The 12,117-nt window shown below is 42.6% G+C and overlaps 1 protein-coding gene across 3 annotated transcripts in view; it reads left to right on the top strand.

The window, feature by feature from the left end:
- SMIM14 (small integral membrane protein 14) overlaps positions 1–12,117 on the top strand; it is a 32,435-nt gene that overhangs the window by 2,960 nt on the left and 17,358 nt on the right. Inside the window, exon 1 of one of the 3 annotated variants that reach the window (XM_039325269.1) lies at positions 4,524–4,687. The exons of 1 other annotated variant lie outside the window; for it this stretch is intronic. The gene's annotated coding sequence lies outside the window, so the exon portion shown is untranslated. Of the gene's footprint in view, positions 1–4,523; positions 4,688–11,206; positions 11,263–12,117 lie in introns of those variants that run through there. One more of the 3 variants, XM_039325271.1, reaches the window with a different exon arrangement.

Raw genomic sequence — 12,117 nt, 5'->3', positions numbered from 1 at the left:
CAACCTTAAAACAGGAACATCAAGCACCCTAACCCAAAGACTTGGGAAAGAGCTGAGTTTTATTTATGCTCCTGACTAAATAAGCATAGTGTAGTGTTTCACATCTGCAGTAGTGAAAGTTCTTAGGAGGTAATTTGAGTCAGAGGTTTCATTCAATTAGATGACAGTATGATGTTGATTTCAGGGGTCTCCAGTGTAAAAGAACAACATACTTAGTAGATTGCCACAGCGATTGGCCTCTCTTTGTCCCATGGGTTTTTGGAAGTGTACCATGCTTGGATCAAAACAGACTTTTGTAAATCTCAGAAATAATGATGAGACTGGCAAAGTCTGTAAAAGCATTTCTAAAGGCTTTGCCCTCTGTTATCCTGCAGTTAGACAAAAGGAGTATCAACAGAAGAAATGAGAATTGTTATCCTTTATAGGAGTGGTCATCCAGTAAAAATTACCTCCCAAAATAAGGTATAATGGTAAAGAATCTGCAGACTATTCTTGTATTGTCTGGCTGAGGAATTCTGGGAGTTGAAGTCCACAAGTTATAAAAGGGCCAAGTTTGAAGACCCCTGATCTAAACGATCCAGCAGAGTATTAAAACAGGAGATAGAAAAGTGGAACTTCCTAGCACTAGTGAGAGAAATACTTGAATGAGCAAAATGTTAAATTTCAATAAAAGAACAATAAAAGCAAACTCTGAAAAGTAATGCCCCGCAGCCTTAAGGGCACCAGTGGCTTACAGTTGTGAAAGGAACAATGCATTCCAGATTGTACCAGGGTATTCCACAGAAGAATGTTGATTTCTGCCCATGAACTGAAAGTGTGAGTGTGGGTCATACAGTTATAACAATGACGCAAATCCACCAGAATGGCTGAAGCAGCAGAAATTTCCACAATTCGGAAGCCCTAACTAAAACCTAACTGAAATTTTTTGGCATTACCTTGGATGGGCACTTCCAGCAAGCACCGAAGCAGTTCTTTAAGTGAAGTAGACTAAGATACCACCAAGATAATACACAACATTAATCAACAGGTACATCAAATGTTTCGTTGAAATCATTGCCAGTAATAGAAATAACCACCGGTTACTAAATCTACTTTTTTCTAATCCAAACAAGAGAATGTTGGCTCAGAATACTTTTGGGGGTGTTTCAATCACCGGAATGTTTGTTTTAATTGGACTTAGTTAAAGCTTAATTAAGTCACTAATAATAATGATGATGTTGGAAGGGACCTTGGAGGTCATCTAGTCCAACCCCTATACCATTTCAGACAAATGGCTGTCCAGTCTCTTCTTTAAAACTTCCAATGTTGGAGCATTCACCACTTCTGGAGGCAGGTTGTTCCACTGGTTAATTGTTCTAACTGCCAGGAAGTTTCTCCTTAGTTCCAGGTTGCTTCTCTCCTTGATTAGTTTCCACCCGTTGCTTCTTGTCCTGCCTTCAGGTGCTTTGGAGAATAGCTTGACTCCCTCTTCTTTGGGCAGCCCCTGAGATATTGGAAGGCTGCTATCATGTCCCCCCTCATCCTTCTCTTCATTAAACTAGACATCCCCAATTCCAGCAACCGTTCCTTATATGTTTTAGCCTGCAGTCCCCTGATCATCTTTGTTGCTTTTCTCTGGACTCTTCTAGAGTCTCAACATTTTTTTACACTGTGGTGACCAAAACTGGATGCAGGATTCCAAGTGTGGCCTTACCAAGGCATTGTAAAGTGGTATTAATACTTCACGTGATCTTGATTCTATCCCTCTGTTAATGCAGCCCAGCACTGTGTTGGCTTTTTTGGCAGCTGCAGCACACGGCTGGCTCCTATTTAAGCACACTGCTGGCTCATATAGATTTGTAGATACATTTCCCACTGCTATTTGTCCTGGGTAACAGCATACCTACTCAAATGCTCTCATTGGCTAACACAGAAACATCACCAAGTCATACCTTCTCAAAAATAATTAAATACAGTATCAAAGTTACACAAAATATCTACCCAAAGATGTATCCAGCAAGTTCAAATCTTCAGTTGCAGCATGCCTTCCTCCAGTGGTGCTTGATGAAATCACCAAAAAATAACCAGAAAAAGAAGGAGTAGATTGATGCTTTGTAATGAAAGAATCAGAGGGGAACGTTTGGCCTCTGGATAAGAGATACTGTATGTTAAAAAGTAAAATGCTACAGTACACAAAGTAAAATGTAGCTGCTGTAGTGCTTTGGCAGAATACTGTAAATTAATTAATTCAGTTGATCATTGAACACACAACTTTTGTAAATAAGTTTAAAATGCTTCAATCGAACAAAGCTGTATTTGTGATATTTCTTAGGCGAAACCAATGAAGTCTTCAGTCAGATATTTTTTAATTAAAATTTTACTTATACACGCCTGCAATTTGGGGAACCTCTAGGGCGCGGGGGGTGTCAAACTCTCTGCATCACGGGACGTGTCACAACGTATCAATTGACTGGTACTGGCTTAGTTTATACAAGTTTGTGCAAGCTAAAGCATTGGGTTATTTTGGTAGAAACTAATTCAGCGTAGGTTAACATGTTGGAGAACATAGCCAACTATAAGAAAGCAGTTTTCAACTTGAGTTCTGCAGTGAACATGCTTATTTTAAATGCTGGAACTTAGAAAAATTGGAAGCATCACCACCTGATAAAGGGTTTTAGAATAAGAACGCTTCTAAATTTTTAAAAAAGGATGGAGGCAATATTTATCTGGACAGCAACAGGTGCTGTGTTCTATCATCACAAGAATTAGCATTTTATGAGAATTAAAGACCCTGAAGACTGTGTGGAAACTAAAAGAATACTGGGAATAATGTTAGTCTTTCTCTCTTTTTAAATTGTAGTTATATATTTACAAATGCGCCTGTACATTATTTAACAATTGGCATATTATACTGTACATTCTGTATACCAAACAGTCTGACGGTATAAAAATTCTAAGCAAAATTGGTTCTATTTTGTTTTACTGGATTAGCTAAGCTAATGTCTTGTTTGAATTGGCTTGCAATCCTGAGATGGTTTAGATTGTTCTGCTCTTTTTGTTTGTGTATGTTATGCTTAATGACCAATATAAATAACACTGCACAGTAAGGGCTGTGCAAAAAAAATAGTCTCAAAAAGATTACTTCCAAGACAGCAAAGCACTCTCAACAATTCATTGTGGATATGTCTTTTTAGAAATACCGCTGCATTCATTGGGATTTACAACAAGAACATTTCACAAGATTGTGTTCTTAATCTTAAAAGTCAAAATAACCACCAGAGACCAAGAGATCTACTTCAGTAAATTTAGCAGTCAGGTTGTGTGTGTGTTGTGTGTGTGTGTGTGTGTATGTACTGTATTTGTTATATTGCTAGATGGGCCTGATGTAGAACTGCCATTTACGTTTTTATGTCAATGACAAGAAAGAGAGCTAAATCAGGGGTCTTCAAACTTGGGCAACTTTACAGCAATTAACGTTAACTATGCTTTCATATGTTCCTCTAGTCCAGTGGTTCTCAACCTTTTTAATGCCGCGACCCCCAACCGGTCGTAAGTCGAGGACTACCCAACCGGTTGTAAGTCGAGGACTACTCAGCTGGTGGCACCGTTTGCAGAATGGGTTTTGGCGGGCTCAGCAGGGCAGAGACAGCCTGGACAATTCCTATTGGCTTTGGAAGCCAATAGAATTAGACTCTATTCAAGAGACTCTATTCTATTGGGTTTCAAAAGCCAATAGAATAAAAGAGAGTAGCACAGTTAAGGAAAAGGGGGGGAAATGGCGGACTGCGTGTGTTTGCGCGACCCCGTGAAATGGTCGTTCCACCCAAATGGGGTCCCGACCCACAGGTTGAGAACCACTGATCTAGTCCCAGGGTAGCAACCTTGGCTCTTTCATGACTTGTGGACTTCAACTCCCAGAATTCCTGAGCCAGCCATGCTGAGGGAAGGGAGAGGCTTCCAAGCTGAGCAAGGCTGCTCAGGAATTCTGGGAGTTGAAGTCCAGAGTCATAAAGGAGCCAAGGTTGCCGACCCTGCTCTAGGCCAGGGGTAGGCAACCTTGGCTCTTTTGACTGGAGGACTTCAACTCCAGAATTCCTGAGCAAGCCTGGCCTCAGCTTGGAAGCCTCTCCCTTTCCCCCTCAGGATTCTGGGAGTTGAAGTCCGCGCGTCATCCAAGAGCCCAGCTTGCCTACCCCTGGCCTTAGGCCAGTGTTTCTCAACCTTGACCATTTTAAGGCATGTGGACTTCACTCCCAGAATTCCACAGCCAGCAATGCTGGCTGTGGAATTCTGGGAGTTGAAGTCCACATGCCTTAAAATGGTCAAGGTTGAGAAACACTGCCTTAGGCAGAGCGCCGAGCGAGAGGGCTTTGATCAGGCCAATCAGCGCCTTTCCTCGGGGCTGCCATTTGCATGCGAGCGCCAACTCAGCGCGTTTCGGCTGCAAAAGGGCCGCCCCCGCTGACAAGGGATCCGTTGCAACGGGGCGGGGCTTGCGGCCGTGCTCCGCCCCGGGCGACGGAGGGAGGGAGGGGGCAGCAAGCCCCTCCCCCTTTGTGGGAGCCGGCAGATCCGGGTCTGCTTTGCAAAGGGCCGGAGTCTGACGTGGTCAGTGCAATCAAAACACAAGACGGGTGGGCGCGCCAGGAGGGCTTCTCTGCAGTCTCCCCAAATTGCGCCAGCACCAGCAGCAGCAGCAGCCAGCTTGGTGAGTTTGGGTTCGGCTCCTGCTTCACACCGAATCTTGGGCTTGCCCGTCCGAAGGGGCGCGATGCAATCCGGGGTTGGGCTGCAAGGGCGCGTTTGGGACCCTTTGCAAAGTTCTTTCGGTTGCAAACGGCTGGCCCGTTGCTTTTTGCCTTTCCCCCCCCCTCCTCCTCCACGCTCCCCCCCCAAAGAGATCCAGCCCCCCCCCGTTGCAAAACCGCTGGGGAGAAACTCGGTGTTAATAAATAGGGATCTGGCGTTGGCGATCCTACGATCGCCCTTTGCACACACCCCCCCCTCCCGAAGGCTTGGCGTTCGCGATCTAAAAAAAAAAGAGAGAGAAGCCGGCCTTTTGGCTTGCTGGCTGAGTCGCGCTGGTGCCTTCCGATTTCTTTTGCAACTTTAATCGAGTTATGCAGTTGATAATTGGTTTTTTTTTTTTATTTTTTTTTTTGTTTAAGTCTTTCTGGCATTCTTGGAAAGTGATGTATTTGTTGTGGGCTCAGTGAGGTCATGGGGCATCCGTGTGGAATGGGTGAAAACGCGATGAGACAGACCCGACTGTAGACACGAGAGTTAAGCTATTGCTTATTATTGAATACCTTTTCAGTCTTCTGCCATTGAACAGGCTGAGCAACCGGTTGAGCCCTCTGGAGTTAGTACCCAGGTTGAACCGCAGGTTTATTCTACTGATAACATCTTCACAGCTTTCCCAGAATGAACTTCTCCTGGATCATAACTTCCCATCCATCCTGAGGCCGAACACTTTAAACCAGGGGTAGTCAACCTTGGCTCTTTTATGACTCGTGGACTTCAACTCCCAGAATTCCTGACAGTGAGAACAATTAACCAGTGGAACAGCTTGCCTCCAGAAGCAGTAAATGCTCCAACACTGGAAGTTTTTAAGAAGAGACTGGACAGCCATTTGTCCGAAATGGTGTAGGGTTTCCTGCCCGAGCAGGGGGTTGGACTAGATGACCTCCAAGGTCCCTTCCAACTTTACTACTATTACTATATTACTATAATTCTGGGAGTTGAAGTCCACGAGTCATAAAAGAGCCAAGGTTGACTACCCCGCTTTAAACTGACCGTATAATTTTGTTATTCCAAATGATCAGGCAGAGCCTCTTAAAAAAATAAGGCGACCGTGAGGGGTTTGTGCCTGAACTACTTTGAATCTCGACTTTTTTTTTTTTTTTTTTGGGTGTCCTGGGACAAGCCAGGGTTGACATCTCATCAAAAAATGACTTTGTAAGGTATGCACTGCTTAGTTTTTTTTTTTTTTTTTTTAAAAATGAAAACATATATCCCCAGCACATTAGCTGACTTTGGTTAATCAGTTCTGGTCACCATGATCCAAAAAAAAATGAGGCTGAAGCGTCTAGGAAGTTCAGGGGACGGCTACAGATATAACAACCAGGAAGCTAAATTTCATAAACATAATTATTGTATAAGGAACTGCTAAGGGAACTACCGTTTTTGTTTCATGAAAAGAAGGCTTAGGAGAGACCTGATATCCTCTTACAATACTGGAAGGGCTGTCTCCAGAAAGAGGGGGTTGATTTATTATCCTAAGAAAGGAAGGACAAGAAGTAACTGGAGGAAATCCAGCCTGAAAATAAGAATTTCCCAACAGCGAGAAAGAACTATTAAGCAGGTGAACAGCTTTCCTCCCAGCTGCTCCATCACTGGAGATTTTCAAGAAAATATTGAACAACCATTTGGCCTGGGATGATGGCTCTTATCTTGGGCCAAGGTCCCTTCTCACACTAGGATTTTATCAAAGTTAAAAGGGTCTAGCTTCCTACTTGAATGTGGGATACCCATATTAGGCAGGAAAGCGGGAGGGGGGAAAAATCACCAAAGCAGGAGAAAATCACTTTTATATTCTTGCCAAGAAAAGTGCATATAGATATGTTTGTTTCCTTCACTTATTTATAAAAATAAATACAGAGGATCAGAGTTCACCTTAAAGAAGATAACTTTTTTTTTTTAACTCCAGTGTGTTTTAGTTGCTTCTTTTTTTTTTTCCTGTTTTCTCTTTCTTCCCAATCCTTATTGCTTCTGAAATGTCCTCCTGTTTATTGTTGTTTTAAAAAACACACACACACCCAAACTCCAGTCTAAAGTTGCAGCGGATCAACAGAGCCAATTGTGAAGCTTCTGGGCTGTAGCCAAAAGCAACTAACTTGACTGTCAGGGATGATGACCTGTGATGTATTTTCCTGCCTGCTTTTTTTTTCCTTTAATAATTCGCCACAGGCTTTGAAATGCTGAAAGGTTTTCAAAAATGGATGGCAACTGATCCAGAAAATTTAAAATCCCTGCGATCAGTAATGGACCTGTGTTTGTTTATTTGTTTTTGTTCGTTTATTATTTTGCCTTGAATTTTATCCTATCCTTTCCTACCTTTCTCATTCTGATTTGGCTGTTTTTTTCCCCCTCTTAATTCCCATTGCATTTTATTCCTGGAAAAAAAATGTACTTATCTCCCATTTTTTTTAGCTCAGTAATGGCATTCCTTCCCTCTGAAAGACTGGAATTAACATATGATAAAAGGTCCCTTTGAAACTGTTTCAGGAAATGCTAACAGTTATAGATGGTTTATTTTTAAAAAAACAAAACAAAACCAGTATAACCAGTTAGAAGGGATGGGAAAGAACGATTAGCGCATAGTATGGACTTGAGGAAGAAAGATGAAAAAAAAAAAGAGCTTTGTGGCGTATTACTGGGAATTGTCCTCCTGTAAATAGCTATGGCATTAAAAAGTTATTTCTTTTCAGATTTCCTGAATCCCAAAATAATTTTCTTCTCTCTTGACTACGACCTGCAGGAATTGTCTTATGGGGACATATCTGGAGGTGTATGTGCACATGTGGGAGAGAAATGGACAAAGAGATAGATATCTTAAAGATTGAGCATTATTTTAGTCTTGCTCTTGATGACACTTTTTTTTTTTGGCAGGTTAAATAGAAGAGGAAATTTTTATTGCAAAGGGTGATATATTCAGCTCTATAATGCATACAATTGTTACATGTCCTCAAATGCAAATTGAGTCTAGCTTTTTTTTTTTTAAAGGTCCAGTTAGTAATTGTGACTAGGGATAAATTAGCCAAAGGACACACATGATCATTTAAGAAGAGGCCTTTCATACATCTTGAATTGGTGGGATCTTTATCCCTAGGGCATAAAAATGGAAAAGATCTTCAGATCTATTCACACTAACACTTGCTAGGTGGAAAACTCTTTTCAACCTCTTTGTTTTCAGTAAAATGGGTCTGCTTTTGTAAGTGGAGGCTCTGATTTCTGCGTGGGATCTTATCTGCTGCATAACCCAAGAAGTTTAAGGATATCAAGGACAGAAAGCTGATAAGGGATGTGCAGCCGATGGGAAGATAGTTTTAAGATATTTTGAAAATCCTGCTCCTGTAAACAGATGTGAAGCCTCAGGAAAGCAGGGGGGAAAATAGAATATTTAATGGGAGGGAGATTTTTCTGGTTTTTTTTTTTTTCCACACACACCCCTCGAAACACACCAGGCTTCATAGCCATATGCCACAGGCTACAACTGCTAGCAATGCAGAATGGAACCGATAGAAGAGAACGCTTATAATTCAGGGTTGAACTGTGTGGAAATGGCTCAACAGATAAGGATATTGGATTCTTAAAGAGTTCTAGCATTAGAAGCCCTATATTTAATATCTTTACATTGTGCTCATGCTTGTATAATTGCATATTTAAGGGCCATTTTTTAAATATAATTTTTTTCCTCCACCAGCATTGTCACAGGCTTAGTGACATGCTCTTTAATATTTATTTCTGGATATCTCACTAATTGTTTTTATAAATAAGTCGGGCTTGCGTGTCTACTACTACTTCCGTCTCCTGTTTTCCCATAACATAATCCCGTGAGGTTAATTGGTCTGAGAGAGAGGGAGCTAGTAGCCCAAAGCCACTCGGCTAGTTTTCACGTCTAAAGTGGGGCTAAAATCCACAATTTCATGGGATCAGAATCTGCAGTCTCCCAGTTTCTAGGCCAGCACCTTAATCACTAGACCAGGGATGGGGAACCTTGGCTCTTTCATGATTTGTGGGCTGGAACTCCCAGAATCCCTGAGCCAGCATGGCGCAGGAATTCTGGGAGTTGAAGTCCGCAAGTCATAAAAGAGCCAAGGTTGCCCACCCCTGCACTAAACCAAACTAGCTCTCTATATGTTGTAAGTTTCTTTTTCCAGGCATGTTTTTTAGGCAAATGTATTTCATTTCACATCTGTTGTTAGAATTTCAAAAACGTTGCAGCAGCCTCATCCTAATTGCTGCATTTTATTTTATTTTTTTCCTCCCCAAATCTCCTGTGTGTCTTACTGACTGGCTTTGATGAGAATAAGGGCTGACAGGTAGCGAGCAACCTATGATAATCCAAATTCTATCTCAGGCTTTTATTTGCAAGGTCAGGACAAACCTTGAAAGATTTCAGTGCTGCAACAGTAGCATCGGTGGAATGAAAACTCTCTCGGTCCATAATCGCCACCCCGATATAAATACATTTTTGTCCGCTGCACTGTGCAAGGTATTAAAACGTAAGCAACACCTTTGCCCCGTAACCCAGTAATTTGCATTGTCTTACCATAACATACTGTTTTTGGTGGAGGTTTGTTCTGTCTTACGAGAAATGTCTCATTTCCTACTTTCATCAATATATTTAGCAGTGGTACATAATATATGCAAAACGAACATCCATTTCAAGACGGAGAGTTAGTCTCCATGTCTGTGATTTTCAGTTACGGTTCTGCCAAGAAGAACAGCTTACGTGTTACTCAAAATACACTTTAGGTTCTACCATCGATCTTACCCTTCAGCGTACAGGGGATGTTACTGGCTTAGTTCCTCAATTTAGTAATAATAATAGCAACAACAACAACAACACCCCGGACTTAACAGTTGTCGATAAGAAAGATAAAAAAGTCTGGACAGTGTACGTGGCAGTGCCTGGAGACAGCAGAATAGACAAGAAAGAACTAGAGAAGATAACAAAATACAAAGACCTACAAATAGAAATAGAAAGACTGGCAAAAGCAAGCAAGGGTAGTACCTATAGTCATAGGCGCCTTGGGTGCAATCCCAAAACAACTGGAGCACCACTTGAACACCATTGGCATTGACAAATTCGCCATTAGTCAATTGCAAAAGGCGGCCTTACTAGGAACTGCTTCCCTCCTGCGACGAGATCTGTAATACCATCAAACATCCACATCTGCCTATCCCAGGTCCTGGGTAAGGACTCGATAGGTAGACAAAATGCCAAATCCAGTCTGAACATCTGCATGACTGTGCAATGATCCATAATAACAATAATAATAAAGATGGAAGGGACCTTAGAGGTTATCTAGTCCTACCTCCTGCTCAGGCAGGAAACCCTATACCATTTCGGACAAATGGCTGTTCAGTCTTTTCTTATGTTGAAGCATTCATTGTTTCTGGAGGCAGGTTGTTCCACTGGTTAATTGTTCTAACTGTCAGGAAATTTCTCCTTAGTTCCAGGTTGCTTCTCTCCTTGATGAGTTTCCATCTGTGGCTTCTTGTCCTGCCTTCGTATAATTTGTATAATCGGGTCTGATCCATTGTGATTCTTTCTTTAATACAATGGATGACGAGTCTCCAATCAACTGACTACAGGTGGTCCTCGGCACATGGCCACAATTGAGCCCCCAAATTGCTGTTGCTAAGGGCGACGGCTGTTAAGTGAATTTTGCGACTGTCATAAGTACGAGTCAGTTGCCACGCCTCTGAATTTGGATCAAACAGGACCACGGGGAGGCTGCAACGGCCGTAAGTGTGAAAGACGGTCCTCAGTCACTTTTCCCAGTATCTTTGAAGAGTCATTAAACAAACAGTTGTAAGTGGAGGACGACCCATAGAGACCTTAGCACTGAATTCCCTGCTGATCTCGGCTGCTGAAATAATTTTAAAAAGCTGCTTTTAATCGCCAAAAAGTTGACCAACTTGTTTAACTCGTGCTAGAGCAGGGGTTCTCAACCTTGGCAACTTTAAGACTTGTGGACTTCAACTCCCAGAATTCCTCAGCCAGCTGGCTGAGGAATTCTGGGAGCTGAAGTCCACAAGTCTTAAAGTTGCCAAGGTTGAGAACCCCTGTGCTAGAGGCTTGCTGTTTTGAAACGGTAGAAAGCAAGCCTGCAGAGTTTGGCCCAGGACAAATAGAGATGGTCCTCTACTTACGACCACAACAGAGCCCAAAGTGTCCGTCGCAAAGCGAGACATTTGCTAAGTAGTGGGATTCAGCCGGTTCGCATCACTTTGGCAAAAACCGGTAGCTAATTTTTTTTGTGACCCAGGCCCAGAATGGACTTCTGGGAGCGGCATCCACACAGAGAACCGGTTGTTCTCCAGCATGTAGAGGAATGTAGAATCCACGAATGGGTTGATTTAGTCTTCTAGCCCAATCAGACCAAACAATCAAAGTTGCCATGCCTCTGCAGGCTCTGACCATGCCCCAGTTTCGTTGGTCTCAGCCCTGAGGAGACGTGAGAATTTGGCTCCCAATTTAGATTCAGAAAGGTAGTTATTGCCATTCGTGGATTCTCTACCCTTTTTTTCCTTCTTTGGGGGGGGGGTTGGGATTGGTTCAGCTCTGGGCTCAGTGCTGCACCATTTCTTCTCTCTTTAATCAATTCCCTTCTCCGTTGAGTTTTTCAGAGGCAGACAGCTCATTACAGACAGCTGCCTCCTCATTACAATCCACCCCTCCACCCCCTCCCAGGATCTTCGCTGTGAATGCGAAGCTTTAAACTACTAGTTGTCGGCTGAAAACTCTGAATTCACCTTCCTGGGTTCATTACCAATTCAAACAACCTGCGGGTGCCATTTTGAGCCTCTAGAATAGTGGTTCTTAACCTGGGCAATATTGCCCCCCAGGGGGTGATTTCGTTTTTCAAGGGGGCGATGGAATGAAAAGGGGCGACGTGGGAGCAAAGGAACGAAAAGGGGGCGATGTGGGAGCGATGGAGCAACAAGTTTTGGGGACGCTTGAGATTTTTTTGTACAGTGAATAGCTGTATATCTGTCGTACAAAAACATCAGATGATCGCTATTAGTGGATTGAATTGTGTTTTCAAATGTTCCTCCAGCTAGCTTCAGTACAGAATGCCGTACATTTGTGAAGACGCATCGCTTATCTTCATGCGCGTTGCGCAGCAGCTTCTACCCATACAGTGGCACGCCATTGGCCAGAATATGGGAGATACGGGGAAAAAGACTGGAAATAAATTATTTGCATCGATATGTCCTGATGACAATTTTAAAGAAAACCCAAAAAAAAGGCGTTTGCATAAATGGAAGAATTATTTCCTATGTTGTGATTGAGAAGTTATGTTGGGGGAGGGGGGGCGATGACAACTTCCTCATTGGCTCAAG

Source organism: Crotalus tigris, unplaced genomic scaffold, assembly GCF_016545835.1.
Source record: "Crotalus tigris isolate CLP2741 ecotype Arizona unplaced genomic scaffold, ASM1654583v1 scf7180000024321.1087588, whole genome shotgun sequence".
Lineage (NCBI taxonomy): Eukaryota > Metazoa > Chordata > Lepidosauria > Squamata > Viperidae > Crotalus > Crotalus tigris.
This window is presented reverse-complemented; position numbering and strand designations above follow the sequence as displayed.